General features: G+C 43.3%; 1 protein-coding gene, 1 long non-coding RNA gene and 1 pseudogene across 20 annotated transcripts in view; 2 read left to right on the forward strand and 1 right to left on the reverse strand.

The window, feature by feature from the left end:
• Nucleotides 1-519, reverse strand: part of LOC105464719 (golgin subfamily A member 6-like protein 4) — a 67,227-nt gene extending 66,708 nt beyond the window's left edge. For 16 of the 19 annotated variants that reach the window (XR_011626203.1, XR_011626201.1, XR_011626205.1 and 13 more), the window contains exon 1: nt 1-135. The gene's annotated coding sequence lies outside the window, so the exon portion shown is untranslated. Of the gene's footprint in view, nt 140-340 lie in introns of those variants that run through there. The other 3 variants (XR_011626190.1, XR_011626198.1, XR_011626197.1) reach the window with 3 other exon arrangements.
• On the forward strand, nt 21-21,235 carry LOC112423645 (uncharacterized). The gene is made up of 3 exons (XR_011626216.1): nt 21-149; nt 1,429-1,553; nt 20,808-21,235. It is a non-coding gene; the product is annotated as an uncharacterized lncRNA (long non-coding RNA).
• LOC139364390 (MKI67 FHA domain-interacting nucleolar phosphoprotein pseudogene) lies at nt 14,326-19,257 on the forward strand (annotated as a pseudogene).
• Nucleotides 21,236-25,741: the final 4,506 nt, after the last annotated feature.

Consider the following 25,741-nt stretch of genomic DNA (forward strand, 5'->3'; position numbering starts at 1 on the left):
CCTCATTTCCGGCGGGAGGGGCGCGGAAGGTGAGCCGATCCGGAGCCCCTGTCATGGCCACGACCACCCGGCAGGACAGCCCGGCGGAGCTCTGGCCGCTCTGCCTCTCCCCACTGCCTCCACTGTAGTCGGAGCACGGCTGGAAAATGGTAAGGGGCACCGAGGCCTCTGCGGGGAGCTGTGTGGAGGCCTGGGCGGCTGCTCCCCTTGTAACCGACTCCACCGACAGGAGGCGCGGCTCCTGTCAAGCCGCAGCTTAAAAGGGCAACAGCACCACCGCCCCCTCTACCGCCTGGGAAAGGGCTGCCCCCACCTTACCCCCTTCCCTCTCACTCCTTACCCCCGCGCTCCCAGTGCCCACCCATTTCCGCAGGTGCAAGAGTCTGGAGCATGAGTGCGCTTCTGGCTGCCCCCTCCTAGCCTTGACTCAGCACTGCTGGACCCATCTGGTCCGTTTCTGGCACTGGCGGACTGGAGGCTCCGGGCAGCACAACCACCAACTCGTGTGTGCGTGTGTGTGTGTTGGGGGTGCGGGGTGGGGGGCACAAAACCACTAACGTGTGTGTGTGTGTGTGTGTATGTATGTATGTGTCTGTCTCCCAAGGGAACAGCACTGCTGAGTTCAGGCTGAGTTCAGTCCTCATGGACTGTAAGCAAAATACACTCACAAGAAGGCTATGTGCTGTTTTGTCTTTTGCAGTGACATCATGTTTGCAGTGACATCATGTGGCTCATGTTTTATGTTTTTCAGAGTTCATTAGTTTCTGTTTGTTCTCAGTTAATATCCAGCTCAATAGATTGTGTAAGTAGAATACCCCCAAACTGAAAGTCACCTACATAAAATATAGTGAAAAATATGTCACTCACTTAACCTATAGTTGAAAACATGTACTCATTAGTTTTGTGTAGCCAACACTGGATATTGGGTAAGGGCACAGGATCCCAGGGCTAGACTGCCTGGGTTCAAGTTCCGATTGAGCCACTTGCTGGCTTTGAAATACTTGACAGCTTTAAGCCTCAGTTTCTTTCTTTTTTTTTTTTTTTTTAACTTAATCCCAAATGTGATAGTAAGTCTCAGTTTCTTGATCTGAAAAACAAATTATTCAATGAGAGTCTATGTGAAAAGCTACTATCTGGCTCAGGAAAGTCCTCAGCTTTAGCCCTTATTAGCTATGATTATTATTGTGCTGGCTACACATATATTAATGAGGCAGGAAAATGCTCAAGGATAACAACCAAGTATCCAGATTATTTCATCAGATCGAGACAGATACATATGTGTGTATGCTCATGTTTTAGCTCAGAGCCATTTGTCTAAAAGGCTGTTGAACTCAGAGGCCCAGGCAGTATCAACTTTACTTTGCAGTGGAGCCATCACTTTTGTTAATCAATGAAATTGACATAATGCTCTTTTTTTTTTCTTTTTAGCACCAACCATGTGCCTAGAGCTAACTGTGTCAAGAAGAGCATACTTCAATTGGCTGGAGTGAGCAATTCAACTTGTGGAGGAATGAGAAATGATAGTGTTGAGACAAGAAACATAAAAACCCAGGGTAAGGTAGGAATCACTGAAAGTCAGGCAAAGGAACTGGCATCCAGTGATGAGTCAGGCTTTGCCCGTCTCTGGCCCTACAGATGGCTCTTTGGAAAGGAAAAAATTAAGCCAGGCCCGAGGGCACAGATCCTAAGGGACTGCTGGCACCTCTAGGCTGTCTATGGAAGAGAAGCAGAGGGTGGCATCTGGTTGAAAGAGGGAGCTGGGGGGCATGGCTTGAGCCTGTGTTTACAGATGGAGTCCCCTGATTCCTGCGACTGGGGAAGGAGATCATGCCTGGATCAGGGGACCTCAAATCAGAACTTTTCCCACCCACACTACTTCTTGTCAGGGCATCTTTCACTGCAAACAACAGATAAACTAGTTGAAAGCTCAGTAGATTCTCATGATGGTGCCCAGCAGGCCAGGCCTAGCTGCCCTTTAACATGTGACTGAGGGTGATGCCACTGGCCCATAAGGACACACTGGAAACTGTTTACATCCATGGACACGCCCTGCCCCACAGAGACAGCTATGCAGGGTTCTTTAGGTTTGGGGTGCTGTGCTGGCAGTTGCCTTATAAATATGTAGGATTAAAATGGGATGCCCTGGAGCTTAGCTGACCTTTACCCCCCACTCTAAAATGAAGGGGCTGCTAGTTTTGTCTGTTTTATGAAAGATGGGTCTGTCATTGTTTTTAGAACCTTTGGAGAAAGATTTCTTGGGAGGAAGCTACCCTGAACGCTCAAGAGATTTTTCTCATTTACTGGCGCACCAGCTTTAGAGTCCAGGTCTTCATCCTGGCTCAGCCACCCTCCAGCTGTGTGGCCTTTGAGAAGTTGCTTGACTACACTGAGTCTCACTGTCACTATGAGTGGAGGTTGCTACATTGCTACTGTGTGGAGCACCTTCCCCCAGGCACTCCTATAGGGTGATGGTGAAGATTAAATGAAATAATGAGGCTGAAGGGGGAGGATCGCTTGAGGCCAGGAGTTTGAGACTAGCCTGAGCAACAAAGCCAGACCTCATTTCTAGGAAAATTTTTTTTGGTTTTTTTTTGAGATAGAGTCTCACTCTGTTGCCCAGGATGGAGTACAGTGGCATGATCTCAGCTCACTGCAAGCTCTGCCTTTCGGGTTCATGCCATTCTCCTGCCTCAGCCTCTGGAATAACTGGGACTACAGGTGCCCGCCACCACACCTGGCTAATTTTTTGCATTTTTAGTAGAGACAGGGTTTCACCATGTTAGCCAGGATGATCTCGATATCCTGACTTCATGATCCACCCGCCTCAGCCTCCCAAAGTGCTGGGATTACAGGCATGAGCCACCGCACCCAGCCCAAAAATGTATTTTAAAAAATTAGCTGGACTTAATTGTTTATGCCTGTAGTCCCAGCTACTAGGGAGGCTGAGGTGAGACCACTTCAGCCCAAGAGTTTGAGGCTGCAGTGAGCCATGATTGCACCACTGCATTCCAGCCCAGGCAACAGAGAGAGACCCTATCTCAAATAAATGAATGAGTCAGAAAATAAATAAATAAATAAATAAATAAATAAATGAAATAATGCATTTAATTAGTACACTAGTACATGATCAGGCACATGATAAATGCTTGATAAATGGTAGCCCCAATAAGCTTTGTAATGTTTTGGGAGAGAGTGTCCTTTGGACTCAGCCCAGTCACAGAAGCATTTGAAAAGACTGATTTGTATGATGGCTATTTCCTACAGGTAAAAACCTGTACCTCAAGGGACCCAGCGCATTGCCTCAATGGGGCACTTTATTCTATTTACTCTTGTTTTGGGCAGCACCTGTTGCCCTAGGGCTAAGCAGGACTGCTACCACAGACTCAATTGCCAAGAGTATCTCCCTCCCCAAGCTAGCCATGGGAAAGCCACTTGCATCATAAGACTACAGGAAATCAAAGGGAATAAAAACCACAATTTAGTCACTCACTCTCCAGTTCATGGGAAATAGGTTTTTGCTATTTTGAACAGAGCTGTTAGGAACATTCATTGTCCACATCCCCTGTTTTATATAGGCAAGAATTTCTCTTGGATGTAGAGTAGAATTGCTGGGCTGGGAGGAGTGTGAATATTCAACCTTATGAGATGGAGCCAAACTGTTTTCCAAAGTGGTCATACCAGTGTATACTCCCAGCAGCAGTTCTTAAGAGATCCCAGGATCTCTATCTTCTGATGATGTCACAAGCATTCAAAAAGAATGAATGCCAGCTATAAACAACAATAAAGATGAATCTTAGCAATATAATATTAAGTGAAAAAAGCAAGTTCCAGAAGGATACATACAGCATACTTTATATAACTTGGAAAAGAAAATGTGGGCATGTTGGCTCATGCCTGTAATCCCAGCACTTTGGGAGGCCAAGGCAGGAGGATTGCTTGAGGCCAGGAATTCAAGACCAGCCTAGGCGACACAGCAAAACTCTGTCTCTACAAAAGCTAGAAAAATTAACTGGGTATGGTGGTGCAGGCATTTAGTCCCAGCTACTCATGAGGCTGAGGTGGGAGGATCTCTTGAGTCTAGGTGCTCAAGGTTACAGTGAGCCATGACTGCACCACTGCACTCCAACCTGGGCAACAGAATGAGACCTTGTCTCTAAAGAAAAAAAAAAAGTAAATAAGTAAAATTTAAACACATAATGTGTATATATACTTTAAGATTATATAAAGATAAAATAAAAAACTGTACCTCTAGGGGAAGATTGTATAAAGATAAAATAAAAAACTGTATCTCTAGGGGAAGAGAGACATCTGTACACACATTTCATGGCAGCATTATTCACAATAGCCAAAAGACACACGGTACAACATGGGTGAACCTTGAAGACATTATGCTAAGTGAAATAAACCAGCGCAACAAGACAAATACTGTATGATTCTGCTTGTAGGAGATATTTAGAGTAGTCAAACTCAGAAATAGAAAGTAAAATGGTGGTTGCCAGCATCTTGGAAGGAGGGGAAAACAGGGAGTTATAAATGGGTGTAGAGTTTGAGTTTTGCAAGATGGAAAGAGTTCTTGGAGGCCAGGAGCAGTGGCTCAAGCCCGTAATCCCAGCACTTTGGGAGGCCGAGATGGGCGGATCACGAGGTCAGGAGATGGAGACCATCCTGGCTAACACGGTGAAACCCCGTCTCTACTAAAAAATACAAAAAACTAGCCGGGCAAAGTGGCGGGCACCTGTAGTCCCAGCTACTTGGGAGGCTGAGGCAGGAGAATGGCGTAAACCCGGGAGGCGGAGCTTGCAGTGAGCTGAGATCTGGCCACTGCACTCCAGCCTGGGTGACAGAGCTAGACTCTGCCTCAAAAAAAAAGAAAAAAGAAAAGAAAAGAAAAGAGTTCTTGGAGACAAATCACAGAAGTGTGAATACACTTAGTACTGAACTGCACACTTAACAGTGGTAGTGATGGGAAATTGCATGCCATGTGTATTTTACCACGATTTTGAAAAGAAAAAAGGAACTTAAGGGAACTAAGAATGTGAGATTCAGGAAAGTGATTCCCTGTGGTAGGGGGAAGTAATAGGGAGTTGGGAACATGGGACAGTGGTGTGTCACCAGCTGCAAGTTGTCAAGGTCCTAACTAATTTTCCATAGTGAGTTTCCTTTAAAAATAGTGCTTATTGTATTTTTAAAATAAACAGACATATTAAAATGCTCCTGCATTTTACCAATGGGAGAGTGTGTCATGAACCAGGGATAAGATCGATCCAATTATCTACACTTGAAGGGAAAGATATTCAACCTCAAAATTACCTGTAGGAAATTATAAACTGTTTTAAAATTTACAGTAAGGATGTAAACATCTCTCCTGACATTTTCCTTTTGTCATTTTCATGAAGTCCTGACTTAAAGAACCCTTCTTTAAATTACTGCAGATAGAAGGTACACATAGAAAACTGAACCAGGAAGATTCCCATCTGGCAATTTTAGTCACATTTAGTCATATTTCTCCACCCAAGAGAAACAAAGAGAAGCTTGTCCCTTCAGAAAGCTATGATTTTTTTAAAAAAAATTCAACAAAATACTAATTTATTAAATAATACAAGTGACAATTTGGTTGCAAGTTGGCAGCTCAAAATTTCTAATTTTTAATATGATTGATCCATAATAAATGTGATAATTGACTTATTCTGGTTCAGATTTGTTATCAGATGTTGATTTAACAAGGTTTTGTTCAGGTCTGTTTATGTCATGGGGTCACAATATATGTTTTAGAGCTGAAAGTAACTATAGAGATTATCTTGTCCAGAGATAGCAAATTCTTGGCACACTTGCCTCTAGTCCCCAAACCCATGCTCATGGCAGACATTGCTAATCAATAGCAGGATGTTTCCCTCACAAGCCTGGTCTACCTCAGAATCCTTTCTACACAGATTTCCAAGCAGCCACTTGGTCCCAGTCCATGATTTGAATCCTATTGGCATCCCTTAATCTAGTCCAACTGTCTGCTTGTACAGATGGAGAAACACAGTAAGGAGGTGAATTATGCAAAGTCACACAGGAGACAAAATTTATTCACATTTTCTGAGCTCTAGTCCAGTGTCTTTCTCATTACCTTTGAGGCATCCCTTCCTTTGTGTCTCTGATATAAACCAGGCACTCTTGTCATCACAGGAATCCCAGGATCTGCTGATTCAATGAGCTGAATCCAACTCACAATATGCAGCTCCACTCATGGATGTTTTTCTTTCTGGGATTGCAGGCCTCTCTCTTCCTCTCTGTCCTTTCAGCTGCTACTCACACTGGTGGTGACGGCTTCCATGGAGGAGAACGCATCCTCCTTATCTTCTGTGAACCTCCTCTTGCATCTCCCCAAAGTGCTTCACAAGCAAACTACAGCACTGCCAGCTTTGGGGTGGCCATAACTCATTTTATGCTGGCCACTGAGCTCCCCTCCATGGTTGCATTGTTGACATGGAGCAGATTCTGCTTCATTGCCTGAAATGATTCCCCCTCCAAAACCACCACTCCACCTGCATACACAAATGACTGAAGATTTCTTTCTCCAAGAAAACCTACAAACTCCAAATTGTTAGATAAATGAAATGGAGACCAAATTACAAAAGCAGGTAATTGGCTGTGATCCATGTGAAATAGCTGTGGAAACAAAACTGAAGACCATCTAGTGCCTTCTGAAATTGGCCTTAATTAAGATGCTTTTACGAAGCTGGGAAAAGGCAGGCAGCAGCTCAGGATCTTTAGTGTCACAAAATAATGGAAAGGCCTTTAACCTCTGAAAGGGATACCAGGAGCAGGCAGGGCATTATCCTCTTCTTTGAACCATGAGAGGACATTTTACAACCTCTGCCAAGATGCCTCGATTCAAATTAAAATTCAAGTGGTTTTGCCAGCCCCTCCTCCAAGTGAGAAGTACATACCTCCTCTTAAAGCCATAGGAAAGGCATTGGAGAGAACTGGCTGTCTTCTCATTTTGGACATGAGAAAGTGGGGCACAGATCAGACAAGAACTGGCCATAAGTCACACCTGGGGACTCAAAGCTTAAAGTCAGAGCTCTGTATCATAATGAGTGGCCCTTGCTTGGGTGCCTGGGAAAGGGACGTACCAAACAGAGAAAAGAAACCTGCAACTGATGGCAGTCTCCTGGGGGAACACACTGCTGGTGGTGGCAAAAGGACAGCAAGGGGCCTCGCAATCAGAGGTGAGAGAGGACAGACCAGCACTGAAACTGATGAGTCAACTGTGTTAGCATGGTGCTGTTGCATTGCAGATATTCTCTCTTTTAATTATCTCAACAAATCTGGGTGATTAAACCCATTTCATGGATGAGAACATGGAGGCTCAGAGACAGTAAGTAACTTGTCTAAGGTGGTCTCATTACAAGTTAGCTGTGCAGGCTGGGTACAGTGGCTCATGCCTATAATCCCAAAACTTTGGGAGGCCAAGGCAGGAGGATCACCTGTGGTCAGGAATGTGAGACCAGCCTGGCCAACATGGTGAAACCCTGTCTCCACTAAAAATACAAATATTACCCAGGCATGGTGGTGGATACCTGTAATCCTAGCTGCTCGAGAGGCTGAGACAGGAGAATAGCTTGAACCCAGGAGGCAGACGTTGCAGTGATCTGAGATCATGTCACTGCACTCCAGCCTGGATGACAGAGCAAGACTCCATCTCAAAAAAAAAAAAAAAAAAAAAAAAAAAAAGATTCAAAAGCATTAGAAACCAAATAAATGTGATGAAAACAGTGATATTTTCTGCTTACAGACCAGCAAAGAGGACAAATGGAAGGGGGAAACTGCAGCTCTGCCACTGTTGTTGGGAGTATAAACTGAACCAATTTTTCTGCAGGATAATTTTTAAATTTCTATTAAAAACCCTAAAACTGTTTTATGTTATTTTCCTCCAGAAATTCTACTTCTTTGAATTCATTCCAAAAATGCTTGCTCGAATCCATTAAAAAATATATGTAAGAAAATTTACTTCTGGGGTGGCAATGATTAAGTTAATATACATCAATCTATTAAAAATGATGCCAAAGATAGATTTGCTGCCATAGTGACAAAAGACTATATAACAATTCTACTTTTTAAAATGTTTATATGCATGAAAAAGTATAAAAAGCAACAAACCAGAATGTTTTGAGTGGCAAAATTAGAGACTTTTCTTCATATTTGTCTTCCAAATTATTACAAAAAGAATGTGATTTTCTTTATAATCAGGGAGACATATTATTTTCATTTATTTATATTTAAATTTCTTTTCTTTTCCTTATTTTTTCTCATGTATGTATCACATGTAGTCTAGAGAGCTTGAATCCCTGCCTCTTGAGGTAAATCAGCCCATTTCTGTCTCTATAAATTTGCCTTTTTTGGACATTTCAAGTCAATGGAATTATACAGCATGTGGTCTTGTGTCTGGCTTTTTTACTTAGCTAATGTTTTTGAGGTTGGTTCATGACATATTGTAGCTGGACGAGCCACAGACAAAACTCCTCAGGCGCTGGGTTAAAGAAGGAAGGAGCTTTATTCAGCTGGGAGCTTCGGCAGACTTGCATCTCAAAAGCTGAGCTGCCCAAATGAGCACTGCCTGTCCGTTTTAAGGGTTTACAACTCTAACGGCGTCTGTGTGAGAGGGTCATAATTGATTGAGCAAGCAAGGGGTACATGACCAGGGACTGCATGCACCAGTAATTGGAATGGAACAGAACAGGACAGGGATTTTCACAATGCTTTTCCATACAATGTCTGGAATCTATAGATAACACAAGCAGTTTGGTGAGGGGTTGATTTTTAACTATCAGGCCCAGGGCACATGCTGGGCTATCTGCCTGTGGATTTCATTTCTGCCTTTTAGTTTTCACTTCTTTCTTTGGAGGCAGAAATTGGGCATAAGACAATATGAGAGGTGGTCTCCTCCCTTATTCCCCCCTTTGAGAACTTCACTCATTAGTGAGAGTTCTCACTTTTATCCTCACTACCTATGTCTTCTAGTAGGACAAATCGATAGTGATTTGTATAGTACACTTTTGCTGAAGCATTTTGGTGAACTAAAGTAGTGATGAAGGTTTTTATCATTTGAAGGAGTACAGGTAGCAAACAAGGGAGTAGTAAGCGGGTTCCTATTACTATTATAATTTCTATTATAAGAGTTTTAAATCCTCCTAGCACCAGAAATCATTTTCTAAACATGGCCCCAGGATTAAATCCATGCCACACTTGCATGGGCACAGGTACCAATTTTGTCATATCTTTATGTCTTCAACTACTTGCCCTTGAACATCTATGTGTAGACAGGAATTGGTAAGGTTGAATTTCCTACAGACCCCTCCCTCAGTGCTAGCAAGTAGTTGAGAGCCAATCTGTTTTGATAGATAGCATTTCTCATCTTAGTTTCTTGGCAGGCCAGAATAGTCAAGGTTCTGCCGGTTTTATTAGTGATTATTTCCCTTTTTTTCTTTTTTCTTTTGTCTTTTTTTTTTTTTTTTTTTTTTTTTGAGATGGAGTCTCACTCTGTCACCCAGGCTGGAGTGCACTGGCACATCTCAGTTCACTGCAACCTCCACCTCCTGGGTTCATGCCATTCTCCTGCCTCAGCCTCCTAAGGAGCTGGTACCACAGGTGCCCACCACCACACCTGGCTATTTTTTTTGTGTGTTTTTAGTAGAGACAGGGTTTCATGGTGTCAGCCAGAATGGTCTCAATCTCCTGACCTCGTGATCCACCTGTCTCAGCCTCCCAAAAGTGCTGGGATTACAGGTGTGAGCCACTGCACCCAGCCTCTAAGACAACTTGTAACTGTATGATTTGGTTAAGCATGTAAATGGGGGTCTGGTGTCCCCTCGAGCTGTCTTGTGCCCAAGTAGCAGGCCCATAGTATTGTATGATTTTTTTAGGGGACCATCTATTGTCTTTCCGATTACCTATAGCTTTTTTTGTTTGTTTGTTTGTTTGTGTTTGTTTGCAGGAAGCATAGATAGGGAAGCCCAGGAGTTCACCTGTTTTTATGGGCAGTAGGAAGAAGGATGGTTTAATAGTGCCAGTAACACAACTACCTGCCTACTGGTAGGGTAATTTGGCATAAACTCTATGCCTGCATATTCAGTATAATCCAGTGGGGGCTGTCCAGTCCTGGTGGGACTCTGGGTAGGTCCACACAGTTTGCAACTTTGAGAATTTACTAAATGGATTCTTTTTACTATGGCCTAGACCCCACCAGATGACTGTTTTTAATTTTATGTTAAAAACTGTGACCATGGGGGGCTCAGATAGGTTATAACACACATCAGGCTGGTCACTTCCTGGGCTACATACCTTGTACTGGGTGGCATTATACAAACAAGTCCCTTTTAGAGTTCCAGCACATTTATAATAACTGTAGAAGAAAAAGAAAATTTTAACTTTTTGCCCTACCTTAGTGACCTGATGTATACACTGGGAACAGTCCTTAGTTTGAGGAAGGTCAGTTGAAGTCCCTACTGTACAAGTCCAAAATTTAAGGAAAATAAGTCCCATGGTGAGTATCCTCGTGCTTTGGCCATGCATGGACCAGTCAGCTTCTGGGTGTGACTGGAGCAGGGCTTATCATCTTCTTCAGAGTCACTTTGCAGGGATTGTTTGGGCTTGGTCTCACCTCCTAGGTCTCAGGTGCTGTGGGTTTCATGCAGCTGTGGTGGATCCAGGCTGGGATTCCTTTTACTTTTACAGCTGTGGGAGTGGTCAAGACAATGGTCTGGGGTCCTTTTCATTGTGGCTGCAAGGGGGCTATGTTCTAATCCTTGATCTACACCTGATCACCTTTGCTGTCCTCTGTAACAAGTCAGCCACAAACATCAGCCCATTGTCTGAACCAATTCATAAGAGCTGTCCAAATCTAGGGATGAGATCTCCACGTTTGGGCATCTGGGTGAAGTCTACTTGGAGATCTTCAAAGGGGGCTGTTATATAAGCCTGTATGCCAGGCAGGACAGTTGGACCTTGCCTAGCATTGTGCTGCTGGGAGATGACACACTGCTGTGCCACTGTTTTGGCAAGGGCTGACAGACACAAGATGTAGAAGTACCAGCTTAATTTTTCAAGTAACTCTTGGCCTAGGTGGGTGGTCTCATGCACAGCCAGTATGACTGCAGCTCCTAGCAGTTGTGACACAGCTATTCTTCCATCCAATAACCAGATCCATCCTTCTTCTAATACCTGCCCTCCCTCTGGTTGACGGAATGCCAGGGTGAAAGGGATAGCCAATTGGACTAAAGCACAAGTGCCATTCCAATTATTTGGCAGTGTCCAGTAAAGGTCCACCACAATACCACCACACATCCGCTCAGGGATGAACAAGGGCTGACTTATTGGTAAGCTCTTGAAAATTCTTAAGCTCACTGCATCCCTTCAGGTCTCCAAGAAACACTAAATTTCCTTCCTGTCTTGACAGACATGAAGTAAACTTAGTGTTGGGAGACAGAAGCTGGATGGCCCTCAGGGGCTGACCCGCAGGGTGTCGTACTTTGGGATATAGCAGAGAGGGAGATTAGCACAACTTATTACTCCAGGCTGTAGAATCCTGGAAAAGAGCTACCATGCAGTCCATGCCTGGTCGACTGAAGGACCACCTTAGTGGAAAGGGGATAATCTGGGCCTCTGGGCTGCCGTGCACACAAGCATAACAATTGCTTTCATTTAACATGCAGAAGGAATATTTGATCCATTCCAACCAGGCATTTACATCTTGATATCCTGTCTTAATTGTCAAGGTTTGTTTTAAGCCTTTAACAACTATGATACTCTAGTAAAATGAACGTATGGTTTTAGGAAATTACAAAAACCAGTTGGGGCAGTCCATCCTTGCTCTTTAGTGGTCACAGAACATTGGACCAACTACAGAATAAAAGCTCTACTTTGAGGATGAGCAAGACTCCTGGCTGACACTGGGGTCTTTATCAAAATGTCCTCAGATTAAATGGTCCTAATTTACTAATGCCTAGTCTGAGGAGAGTCAGGAGGGACAGAAGTACTTTTCTGAATTAGAGAGCTGTCTTTGACTTGGTCAGTCCCTACAGGTTATATAACAAGGCAAGCATTAAATGCAATAGTTTGGGGTGAAATTGACTTGGTTATGTTAATAACTAGATGGTCAGCAATAGAGCGAGGAAAGAGGAAACAGTAATAGAATAAATAAAAGAGTTAAATTTTTCTTAGCTTTAGTTTGGTAGGGTTTTCCCCTGGGGCTATGGCCCACGACTCTAGAGGGGGTGGTGCTTTCTTGACTCAGGTGTGATGAGTCCATCCCTTTGCTGTATGAACAGCAGTCTCGGTGGTTAGGAGCACAAGGTAGGGTCCTTCTCAGGCTGGCTTGAGTTGTCCTTCTTTCCACCCTTTGATGAGAACATGATCTTCAGGCTGGTGCTGGTTTACCGAAATTTTAGATGCGGTATATGTCCTAAAAGACTTTTAGTTTTGAGGGAAAGGAAAGTGGAAGATAAACCAAGTATATAATTTTTAAGAAATTGACCTTTTGTTTTAAATGTGGGGGCATCAGCAGTGGACTTTATAGTCCTTGGTGCCTTCTTACTGAGGAATTTCGTTTAGTACTTATTTTTGTTAGTTTTTAGAGCAGAGAAAGCCAAATACCATTTTATATTTGGCAATGCTTTCTGTATGATTTTTATACCCGATGAGCTAAATTTCACCTTTATATTAGTGTGTTATTAATGTTAAACTTAATTTTAATAAAACTTAGTAGACATATTTATTCAATTTTTAATGTCTGACCATAAGGTAAGATTTTTATAGACTCTTTTTAACCTTTTATAATTTTTGTTAAAGAACAGGTTAGTGCCTTAAGAAAAACCCGTTGTGTTTTTACTTTAAGGTCCAGTTCACAGAAAAACTGGATGATGCCCCTAACTTTAGCTAATATGTTTACACGCAGAATTTTCTTTACCACTAACATTTTAAAACATACCTAGACCTTCAAAACAAAAAAATTTTTAACCTTTTAATGTAGGTAAAATCCACATTCTTATGCCTCCTTATAATCCTTTTACCAGAAGTATATTTTACTTTCCTTAAACATCTTGCACATAAACTGTTTTTTCAATAGTTTTACATTCAGGAGGCCTAATTACTTTTAAATTATACAACATTTCTTGCATAAATTCTTTTTTCATGACTTTTGCAGACAATTCTTTGACATGTCTGAACTTTCTGACTTACTATAAACATTTCTTTCTTTAAAAAACCAGTTAATTTATTTCAGGACAAGAATTTACCATATAATATTCTTTCTACATAAATTCTGCACCCTTTTTTTTCCTTTTTTTTTTTTCAAAGATGATACCCACTCTTTTCCAAAGTGAACTTCCTTTATGTCTGTGGACTAGACTGTCTAAGGCCACAAGATTAGAAGTTACTATAATACATGTTACACTGTTAACTTTTAGCAAACTTTACCTTTGTTGAAAGTCTTGTAAGTTTGGGATTTCAGTTTTCCTTTACTATTAATAAGACTTTGTTTAGTCCAAACTAACTTAGAATTTGTATAGATGGCTTTTTTTTTTTTTTTTTTTTTTTTCCTGCAATTACCCAGGAGGAACCATCTATCATCCTGTGTTGAAGGGAGTTCCCCCTAGGTCTGGTTGGACCTTTGTATGGTAATTAAGATTTAGATCCCCTGTTAGGAAACCTGTGGGGTTAAGGGAATTTTCAGTGGTTAATGTTAAATCATGTTTTTTTGTTTGTTTGTTTTGTTTTTTTAACAGAATAGCCCTATACCTTAAGATTTTTAAGTTAGTAAGCTACATTTTTGCCTTTTTTTTTTTTTTAACTTAGGTTTCTTCTGAACTTGTGAGGTGTGCTCACAATGAGGTTTCCTCTAAAACTTATTTTTCTATTTTCTTCTGTTAGCAAAGCAGTTGCTGCTACACATTGAATGCATTTGGGCCATCTGCAGGATACTGGGTTAAGGATTTTTTGACAGGAAGGCTATGGGTTATCAGTGGCCTCAGTGCTTTCAGGGTATGCCCTTATTTACACTGACAACAAAGTGGTATTGGAGTGTTATAGGGTAACAGAGAATACCTTTAATTATCAATTATAGGTTTTAAATTTACCTTGACTTTTAAAGGAATAGGGTACACTTTTTTTTAACTACTTGTATATCTCTCTCTTTCTCTCTTTCTTTCTCTCTTTGACTTTCTGTCTCTGTCTCTGACTTTCCTTTTGCCTCTGTCTCTTCCTCTCTCTATGCCTCTCTCTCTTTCTCCCTCTCTCTCTCCTTGACTCCCTCTTTGTCTCTCTGTCTCTTACTCTCTCTCTTTACCTCTTTTCCTCTCTCTCTCTCTCTCTCTCTCTCTCTCTCTGCTGGTCTTTCTTTGCCTCTTCCAGCTGCTTTTGCTGCTGATCTCTCAACCACTGTTGGGGGCATCTAAAAGCAGCTGTAACCAAGTGTCTATGTATGGGAACTGGTCTGGCTTCCTGGCTTACAGGTTACCTGTGCTATACCTTTGAAACAAGGGACCTGTCCAGGCTTCCTTCTGATGGCCAACCCATGTCTAATGCTGGCCAGTCTATTTCATACAAAGTTCTAAATTTTCCTGGTGTCATAGTAACACCATAATCTCCCTTAAATCCTTTCTTGAAATTTTTCAATATAGTTCCTAGTGGGGTGGGTTTACTTTGTGCCTGACCCATGCTTCCTTGAGACAAAACACCACACTCACACCACACGCACACCACAAAATAAAGAATGGGCAAAAAGGGAACACACACAATTTTACAGTTTACACCAAACCAGGCTTAAAACCAAAATCAGAGTATCAACAAATCCAAGCCAGGTCAAAACCAAAGTATCAAGCAATCCAAGTCAAGTCAAAAACAAAAACCAAAGTGCCGGTACAGGCATGCTGTGGGTGATCAGGTCACACTTCCACTCAAAAGAAGTGGGCAAGTTTTACCAAGTTTCAGATGTCTGGACTCCAAGTGCCAGTTCCTTCCCAGTGTTCAGCCACTATGTTGATCCTCTGCAGGGGCCTGTCACATGCTGCTCTGGCGAGGCATCCTTCTGGGTCAATTGCCTACCTGGCAGCCCTCTTTGGATCTGCCTTATTCAGGCCGGTTGAAGTCCCCCACAGAGGTGCTCCACAGGGCAGGCCTAAGTCACCTAAGGGGCTGCCTCGACAGTTCACCAATCACCTTGCTTCCCAGTCAGGGAACCAAGAAATGTAGCAGGACTAGCAGCAGACAAAACTCCTCAGACACTGGATTAAAGAAGGAAGGAGCTTTATTCAGCTGGGAGCTTCGGCAGACTTGCCTCTGAAAAGCCAAGTTCCCTGAGTGAGCAATTCCTGTCCCTTTTAAGGGCTTACAACTCTAAGGGGGTCTGTGTGAGAGGGTCGCGATAGATTGAGCAAGCAATCTCCCCAGACTGGACCAGGGAATCTCTCGGTTTTCTAGAGTATCCTATCTCCATTTACAAAGCTGAACAGTATTAAAGACCCTGCTGCCTTTGTTAGGCAGATTTGGAGGGGAGGCCCAACAGCAAGGGTGGAGAGGAAAAAGAGAGGGGAGCTCGTGGAACAGAAAGCCCCCCAGGGTCCATGCATGGCTCCCAGTTGTTGAGGATGCTGTGGATGGGGAAGTGCTGATGGTGTCCTGAGGCAGCCTAGCACCTCCATTGGGCCCAGAAGGTCTTGACTTTGGACCCTTACCCATGTTCCAGAAGTGGTTAAAAGCTGTTTTGTTGTTGTTGTTGTTGTTATTTTCCTAAATAATTGTTATTTGGTAGTTATTAATCTTTCTTTGGGAGAGAGACAGGGCTTTAAAACTGAAGAACATAATGTTCATGAAAATATCAAAAATGGAAAAATGTTACTTTGTAAACAATTTGCTATACAAACCAAATGGCAGTTGTTGAGAATCTCAATAAAACATTAAATGCATTTGCTGCTTTTAGAAGAAATAAAGAAAAAAATGCATTTGCTGGCAGTGGTACCATTTGCCTAAGGTTGGGTCGCTGTGTTGTCATACTGTGGTGGGGGGTATACTGTGGTGTATTTGTGTGAAACTTCTCATCTCAGGCTGGATCATAATCTTAGCTGCAGTTTTCCTTCCAAATAGGTTACAAAGTAGTAAAACATGGGCTTGGAAGTGACAAACCTAAGTGAATCATTCAGCTTTAAAAAAAAATCCAATAAAACTAACTTTTAATAATCCTGAGGTTGGTTTTTGAAACAATAGGTACAATTATTTACTCTAAGCATCTGGTTATGATTTTGAATCAGTAATACATACTGTCTCCACCTTTTTTTTTTAAGTGGAAACAGAGGTTTCATCCAGAAAACCCCAAACCCCAAAACAGTGAATTATTATTATTTTTGTTTTTTTAGACAGGGTGTCACTCTGTCGCCCAGGCTGGAGTGGAGTGGTGGATCTCAGCTCACTGCAGCCTTAACCTCCCACCTCATGAGTAGCTTGGACCACAGGCACCACTGCGCCTGGCTAATTTATTGTATTTTTTGTACAGATGGGGTTTTGCCATGTCACCCAGGGTGGTCTCAAACTTCTAGGCTCAAGCGGTTCACCCACTTTAGCCTTCCACAGTGCTGTGACTCAGGCATGAGCCACTGTGTCTAGCCTGCAGTAACGTTTTAAAACATAAGTTCAAGCATCTCTTCTTTACTCCTTTAATTGGAGGTATGTCTTCTCTCATTGTCCTCATCTTTGGTGTTTCCCCAGAGTTCACTGCTGACTGGATGTACAACATATATTTCAAAGTCAAGGGTGGGTGCTGTGGCTCATGCCTATAATCCCAGTGCTTTGGGAGTCAGGTCAGGCAGATTGCTCAAGACCAGCCTGGGCAATGTGGTGAAACCCTGCTTGTATTAAAAATACAAGAAAATGAGTGTTTCTGGGAGCACTACATGGAGTTGGTGTCACTACTTTTGGCATGGTGGCCTTTTCCAACCTGGCTGGGCCAATCCTGTCACTGAACCTGCAGGAAGATGCCAAGTTTCAAAAAGACATGGCACAGGTTCACAAGCAGATAACCTGGGAAAACAAACAAGAACAACTTATTCCTGAAGTAGTGTATGTGCACCACCTACCTAACCTACTGAACGAAACCCAGATCCTATTCTATTTCTCCCAGTGTGGCACTGTTACAAGGTTCAGACTATCCAGAAAGAAAAGGACTGGAAATAGCAAAGGCTATGCAAGTGTGGAGTGGAGTCTGAGGATATTGCCAAGATAGTTGCTGAAATGTTGAACAACTACCTGTTTGGTGAAAGACTCTCGGAGTGTCATTTTATGCCACCTGAGGAAGTCAGAAAGAACTCTTTAAAGACTGGGATATTCCATTTAAGCAGCCATCATATCCATCAGTGAAGCATATAATCAGAATCGGCACTTACACAAAAGCTGCAGATGGAGGGGCGATTTAAAAGAAAGAAAGATTACTCAGGAAGAACTAGCTTGAAAAGGAATTCATTATGATTTTCCTCCTTTGATTTTACAGAAAATGGAAAGTATTTCAAAAACAAATCTTCGGATGTCTACAAAAGGCCAGGTTTTATGTAAGAAGAAGAAGAAGTTTTAGGCACTCCTGACCCTCCTGAGAAGACTGCGGATACCCAGGGCCTCACACCAGTTTGCACATCAACATTTTTGGAGAGAGGAAAATCTGAAGTGGCTGTAATGAATAATGATGATGAAGATAATGAAATAGTTTTCAAAAAGCCCATATCCTGTGTAAAAGAAAAAATACAAGAGACTCAAACACCTATACATTCACAGAAAAAAAGATGAAGAAAAAGCATTCAGTGATTTTCAATGTATAATATGTAAGATTTCTTCTGAAAAATATAATATTTTTATGAGGTAAATACAAAAAATTAGCTGGGTGTGGTGGCTCATGACTGTAGTCCCAACTACTTGGGAGGCTGAAGTGGGAGGATTACCTGAGCCCAAGAAGTTGAAGCTACAGTGAGCCGTGATTGCGCCACTGCACTCCAGCCAAGTAAAATTACATTTATCTTAGCCTATTCTGGCTGGCTTAAGAGGGATTTGTATTAAGAATACAATAGGCAATCTCACAGACGTCTAAATACAGAACTCAACATATGATCACACCATGGAAGGACTGGGCTGGGAGGTTATTTTTCTCTCCTGCATGCCTTTCTCTGGACCTGTGCTCCATGCTTGTGCTTTGCTCTGCCGATGGACATTTGGCACGTGCTCCAGGCTCCTCCAGCCTCTCAGGCTTTGGCTTGCCCTGGCAGTAGCCCTGGTCCCAGTGTTACTGGACCTTTCCATACAGATGTTCCTCTGCAAAACATCTATCGAACACTCTCTGGGTCATTTCCAATGAGAGGATAGAGAATCTGATCTGCCTAGCAGTGGGGGTGGGAGTTCCATAGTTGTCCCTGGATGTGTAGTGCTGCCCTTTCCAGAGACTCGAGGAGGGGCCGGATATCCAAAAACAGGGTGTGGTGGGGGGGCATCAGTAATACAGTCTACTTCAACAAGAAAGTATGAAGTAGAGGCGGTGACTCATGCCTGTAATCCCAGCACTTTAGGAGGCCGAGGAAGGCTGATTACTTGAACTCAGGAGTTTGAGACCAGGCTGAGCAACACGGCAAAACCCCATCTCTACTAAAAATACAAAAAATTAGCTGGGTGTGGTGGCACATGCCTGTAGTCCTAGCTACTCAGGAGGCTGAGGGGGAAGCTTGCTTAAGCCCAGGAAGACAAGGCTGCAGTGAGCCGAGATCATGATGCCACTGCACTCCGCCTGGGTGACAGAGTGAGACCCTGTCTCAAAAAAAAAAAGAAGTATAAAGTGGAAGCATCTGTATGCATGATTGAAGTCATGTTTTCCATATATTTTTTCCACCTTGCCTTTTTCTCTCTGCAACACTGTATCTGAAGCTTTTCCCTATGTTATCGAGTATTCATAAGCATTATTTGAATGATTGCATCAGATCCATTATCTGGACTCATTGTCATTTATCCATCTGTGGTTGCTGGAGATACTGCCCTTTCTGCCACACTCAGTCACCCTTCTGACCTTGCTCTGTGTCCAGTTATCTACTAATACACATACTGGTCATTTAGGACTTAAAGTTAAGAATAAATAGTTATCACAGTTTCTAACACTTCACAGAGAATGTAGCTCCCTAAAAATAGAATGGCTTGGTGGTTATAATTTTAAAGTAAAATAGACAAATTGATATTGAATTTTTTTTTTCTTTTTTTGAGATGGAGTCTCACTCTGTCGCTGAGGCTGGAGTGCAGTGGTGCGATCTCAGCTCACTGCAAGCTCCGCCTTCCGGGTTCATGCCATTCTCCTGCCTCAGCCTCCCAAGTAGCTGGGACTACAGGTGCCTGCCACCACACCCAGCTAACTTTTTGTATTTTTAGTAGAGTTGAGGTTTCACTGTGTTAGCCAGGAGGTCTCGATCTCCTGACCTCGTGATCCGCCCACCTCAGCCTCCCAAAGTGCTGGGATTACAGGCATAAGCCACCATGCCTGGCTGATATTGAAATTAACATTTTGCTTTCTTCTTTTATCTATTTTTCACTTCTCTGTCATTTTGATGGATAAAGTTTCATTTGGAAGGATTTTTATTTCAAAATAGAAATAGCATATGACATGAGAATGGGAACTCTGAAAAGTTCAACTTTCTAGTCATTAGTTTCCTAAGATTGTCACGAAAACTACATATGGTCAATCATGATTGCCCTGTATTAAAAGTGAGTTAACATTATGCACAACTTAAGCACAGTACTTTCCATCAGATATAGAAAAATAAGTGGTGTGTTTGGAGAAGTATTGGGTTAGGAGTCAGGAAGCTTGACTGTTAGTCCCAACCCTGCTTCTTCAGCTGAGCGCCCGTGGGCAATAATTCAGCAGCTATTTCTTAAATATCTAATGAGTTTCAGGCTTTGTAGTTGGGCTGGGAATATAGACATAGATATTGCATTCATGATTCTCCAAGTGTCCCCTCCTCACGTGGCTCACAGTGAGCTTTCTTATGCATTGTGTAAATCTGTCTCCTAACAGGCCTCAACTCTCTCCAACCTGCTTCCCAGGGCAGTTATGAGGATCAAATGAGAGAGAATATGTATGAAAGCAAATTCGAAATGATTTTAAAATGCTATAAAAATATTACCTATGCCGGGCGCAGTGGCTCAAGCCTGTAATCCCAGCACTTTGGGAGGCTGAGGCGGGTGGATCACGAGGTCAGGAGATGGAGACCATCCTGGCTAACATGGTGAAACCCCGTCTCTACTAAAAAAATACAAAAAAAAAAAACTAGCCGGGCGAGGTGGCGGGCGCCTGTAGTCCCAGCTACTGGGCAGGCTGAGGCAGGAGAATGGCGTAAACCCGGGAGGCGGAGCTTGCAGTGAGCTGAGATCCGGCCACTGCACTCCAGCCTGGGCGACAGAGCGAGACTCCGCCTCAAAAAAAAAATATATATATATATATATTACTTATGGAAAATTATTTAAAGATCCTTAGAATTTTAAATAAACAGTACATTAACCTGAGTTCTCTATGGTTTTTATTTTAAATAGATATGAAAGTTTTACAATGAATCACTGATATGGTTGAAAATCTTAGCTTGATTATTCTCCAAAAATGATACAGTGGTTTTTGTGATGAATTTTCTAAAATTGCCAGCCAAAAAAACCCAAAACCTTTTTTGAGTTGAGTGACTGGATCTGTCAAAGGAACATTGACTGTGTAATGGAGAAATGTTTTCCGTGTTCACTAACAACTTGCCTTTGCTTGATTCCAGCTGCAGCATATCATGAGTGATGAGATCTGTATACACTGATGTATATAGATCAGTGTATACAGATACACTGACCTTTACCTGGCAGAAAACAATAATGGGGCCACCGGAGGCCAGCCGAACACACAGAACTCAAGAAGCCTTCTGGAGTCAAGGTATCCGCAGAAAGCCGAGCAGCTAATGTCAGATGAGAAGTGCTTTAAGGTGAGAGTTGCTCATGTAGTCAAAGACCTTGCTGGTGACAGTGTAAGTTGTTAGGATTCTCTGAATCAGAAGTTAAAGCCAGGATATTTTGACCCTGCGATTCTACTCCTGGAACTTTTTAGAGTTCCTAATGAGTTCAGCAGAAAAACACAAAGTGGAAGTAACCATCTTCCTGGACAGTCTACTTAGTTTCTTTCTTGCTTTAAAAAAAAAAAAAAAAAAAAAAAAAAAAAAAAAAAAAATCTAGTTATATATGATTTTTACAATTTTGTATTCTTCTTTTTCTCTGAACATTTTTCATAGTATACTCTGTATATATAATTGTTAAAAAAAAAAAAGTTGGTACATGAAACCCATGGTCATGGCTATTATAGAAAAGAAAATGTAGGCCTGGCACACGTGGCTCACACTTGTAATCCCAGCACTCTGGGAGGCCGAGGTGGGCAGATTGCTTGAGACCAGCTTGGGAAACATGGCAAAACCCTATCTTTGCAAAAAATACAAGAATACAAAAATTAGCCAGGGGTGGTGGCATGTGCCTGTAGTCCCAGCTACTCAGGAGACAGAGGTGGGAGGATCGCTTAAGCCTGGGGGGTCGAGGCTGCAGTGAGCCCTGATCACGTCACTGCCCTCCAGCCTGGGTGACAGAGTAAGAACTATCTCAAAAAAAAAAAAAAAAAAAAGGGAGATAACCAAAAAAAGTCACCTTAGAATTCTTTCCTGAAATTACCGTTGATGACATTTCTAGACTTTTCTATGCTTGAGTATATATTTTCAAGGAGTTTATACTGGACAAATGGTCTTTCACTTTATTTATTTTGAGACAGGGTCATGCTCTGTTGCACAGGCTGGAATGCAGTGGCATGATCTTGGCTCACTGCAACCTCTACCTCCTGGGTTCAAGCTATCATCGTGCCTCAGCCACCCTAGTAGCTGGAATTACAGGCATGTGCCACCACACTGGCTAATTTTTGTATTTTTATGTGTGTCAGATCCCAGGGTCCAGGTCCAGCCTATGCTGAAGTCTGAGGGGATTGGGTGGGTGAGCAGAAAGAACACTCCGGGGGGACATACGCAGGTGAAAGATAGTTTTATTCAGCGGCAGCTCTCATTAACAGCTTCCTTACACTAGCTCTCTTATTAGCATCTTACTCTTACATTGTTCACCTGTCTCAGCATCTTGAGCCAGCTGCCCCCACACACAGCTGCATAGACGGCTCTCTCTTGCCTTCAGGGTCAGCAGCTTAACTCCTTCTCTCTCTGGGCACGAGCAAGCCCAGCTGTGTCCTGGCTCCCTCCCATCTGTCTGCAAAGTGGACAGCTTTGGCTCTCTCTTTCTCTGGGTGCCAGTGCGCTCATCATGTCAAGCCATGTTGAGCCAAGCTGAGCCAAGCCCCAAAGAGCCATATCTCTTATCCTCAACGTCAACAGGGTAGTTATGCCTTTTACAGACAATAGTGGCATAAAGCCAGGTATGAACTTACACAAACAGGTTATATTACAAGTGGAGCTGTGTGCTTGCACACCAAACTCGAGCCATGCAGGCCTGGCTATCTGCCTCGGCCTATTCCTTGACCAAAGCACATCCATGTACCTTGCAATGTAGTTTTGCTGTGTTGGCCAGGCTGGTCTCCAACTCCTGGACTCAAGTGATCTGTCTGCCTCAGCCTCCAAGTGCTGGGATTACAGGCGTGAGCCACTGCATCTGACCTGAAATGGCGTATTTTTGCTCAGTTAGCAACACTTCTGGGTGTTTAATGTCTTTTCTATGGCTATTTGATATTCACTTTATAGAGAATTAAAGCCTGTATTGTTGGACATTTACATTGTTTCCAAGTTTTCACCATTATAACTGTATTTGTGTGTATATATTATTTTCTTGCCAGGCTGTAAGCTTTACTAGCAGAGAGGAATTTTTAAAGCTTTAAAAGAACACTGAGCTGGATCTAGCTTCTGGCTCTGTGTTTATTGACTAGTGGTGTGCCTTGAGAAACCAGAACTCTCTGAATTTCAGTTTTGTCTCTGTGTAAATGAAGAAGGTTGAAATAAAAAAATCTCAAATGTCCTTCCAGGCTCTGATCTTCTCCATGTGATTCTGATAGTTACCTCGTCTGCAGAAAGCCCTTAGGGTAACGGCCCTGAGAATCTCAGGGTTCTGAAAGGGGAGATCCATGTGCCATCACCATTGATAGTTGTTTTATGAAAAACATGGTTTGCTTGCCTCTATTGGTGTGTTGCTTTTAAGTATGGATTTTTTTTTTTTAATTACCAGGGAGCCCCTGCAACATTTTTGGAAAAAACATCATTCTCCCAGAGCAGATTGTGCTTGTGACCTTGGGCCATGATGCGGCCATAGCCTGGTGTCAATGTGGGGCAGCAATGATGACACACTTCATCCTGCTGTAAGGCCTTGTTGGGGGCTCTTTGCCTAGTGTCCAGGCAAGGGACAGCTGCCCTTCTCTTAGCAAGGAAAGGGGGCTACTTCTTTTAGCCCAGAGCATTCCGTGGAAACTGGAGGTTCGAAGTTCTCAGATGTATCCACTTAAGTTTCCCCATACCAGATATCAGGATCCCATTCCTCTCCTCCCCTCCCCTCCTCTTTCTTTTCTTTTCTTTTCTCTTTCTTTTTCTGTCTGCCTTTCTCTCTTTTTGAGATGGGATCTTACTCTGTCGCCCAGGCTGTAGTGCAGTGAAGTGATCTCAGTTCACTGCAATCTCTGCCTCCTGGGCTCAGGCAATCCTCCCACCTCAGTCTCCTGGGTAGCTGGGACCACAGGCACGTGCTACCACATCTGGCTAATTTTTGTATTTTTTACAGAGATGGGTTTTCACCATATTGCCCAGGCTGGTCTCAAACTCCCGGGCTCAAGTGATCCTCCTGCCTCCGCCTCCCAAAGTGCTGGGATTACAGGTATGAGCCACTGCACTCAGGTCTCCTTTTCCTTAAGTAATTCTAAATAAAAAAAGACTAAATCATAAAATAAAATTTGTGTTTTTTGGGGAAATGATACAAAACTTCCATGACAGCTGACATTAAAATAGTTTATTTCTTGATTTTCTGCTGTGTGCAGGTGTGTGTGTGCACACTGGTCATTTGGTGCCCTATGTGTGTACTTTCTGTAGCTACTGGGTCAATCTGCACAATGTCTGACTCCACAATTTCCAGCAAACAAAAGCTCTACACAGCCTAATTTTCAAGCAGTCAAGACTGAAGCAGCAGTCTCCTTCTGGGTTTAATTAGAATTAAACTGCCAGGGTGTACTTGTGTGGGAAACTGATACTTTTCAGCAAGAAATTTCCAGGTGAGGCCTGTCACCCTCCAGTGTAACTCTAGGGCCTGCTTGACAGGGGGACTGGCTTTGGCTGGAGGCTGGGTCCAGAGGGCTCTCCTGGCATGGCACATTCCCATCCGAGGGAGGGAGCTCTGTTGGGAGCATGAGATGGATGAAGAAGACCCATCCATTAGGAAAGTGGCCCTTGGTCCGTCCAGTTCTAATGGAGGAGGGTGCTTGGTGCAATAACCACTTCTCATGGGGAAACTAGTCGGAGACATGGGCATTCATTGTCTTTCCCATGTGTGCCCCACCAGGGCCCAAACTTGAGGGGTGAAAAGTTCCAAGAGACAGATCAAGAGTGGTGGGCATGCCATGACTGCCCAGGCTGTGCTCCTCCCACCACCCCCCGGTCCTGCCCTCTGGAACCCGGGGCAGGCTGGCGGAAGTCCTTTTTGTGGTCTGGGCTTCTGGTCAGGATGCCTATGGCTTCCTAACACCCACGTGGGGCAGCCTAGTGTAAAGATCCTTAAAGTGGGAGAACAGCAATTGATAAAGTGAACCCAAGATATGACTAAAACTATCTCTGATGGCAAAGCCTTTGATGCTGAAGAGTCTGGCCCATAGAACGATGGCCCTGAGCATGGCACTTCTGACCAAATACCTCACTCTGACCTACTGAGCATATGAGCCTAGCCTTGCTCACAGTCGGGGCTGGAGGAAGACCTCATGGAGTCCAGGTGATAACTGCATTTCCTGTGTGCCTGTCACAGCTGATTACACCCACACTGTCCTCTGCCCCAGTGAGCCCAACCCTGCCATGCCCTGCCATTGTAGTCAGGACTCTTTGGGTATAAGTGACGGAAAATTCATTCGAGTTGGCTTAGGCAAGAAGGGAAGTTCATTGGTCAGTAAGTTAGTCACGCACAGGGCAGGGAACAGCTGGGCCTCAGGAATACCTGGACTCAGAGTCACCAGCGCTGTCAGGATTTGCAGGCTCCTTCCCTTGTCTCTGTCTCCACCTCAGTCTGCAGATCAGTTTTGTGCTCTCAGAGAAACTTTCTTCACAAGGTTGGAATGAGGCTGTTGGCAGCATGAGGCTTCCATCTTCCTGGCTTTGCCCCCAAGAAAGGATGGGGCTCTCTGCATTCGTTCCTTTTCAGAGAATTCCAGAAGAAAGTTTCTGCTTGGTCTGGTCTGGATTGGCTGGGTAGCTGGGACACTAGAACTTCCAAGCCCTCTAGTGTCATGTGGTTGAAATAGGGTGGGGAGATGTATTAGTCAGTTCAGGATGCCATGCCAAAATACCACAGACTGGGTGGCTTAAACCACAAACATTTATTTCTCACAGTTCTGGAGGCTGGGAAATCCAAGACCAAAGTGCCAGCAAGGTAGGTTACATTCTGAAGCCTCTTCTCTTGTCCCATAGGTGGCTGCCATATTGTGTGCTCATGTGACCGC

This window comes from Macaca nemestrina, chromosome 7 (genome assembly GCF_043159975.1).
Source record: "Macaca nemestrina isolate mMacNem1 chromosome 7, mMacNem.hap1, whole genome shotgun sequence".
In the NCBI taxonomy this organism is placed as follows: domain Eukaryota; kingdom Metazoa; phylum Chordata; class Mammalia; order Primates; family Cercopithecidae; genus Macaca; species Macaca nemestrina.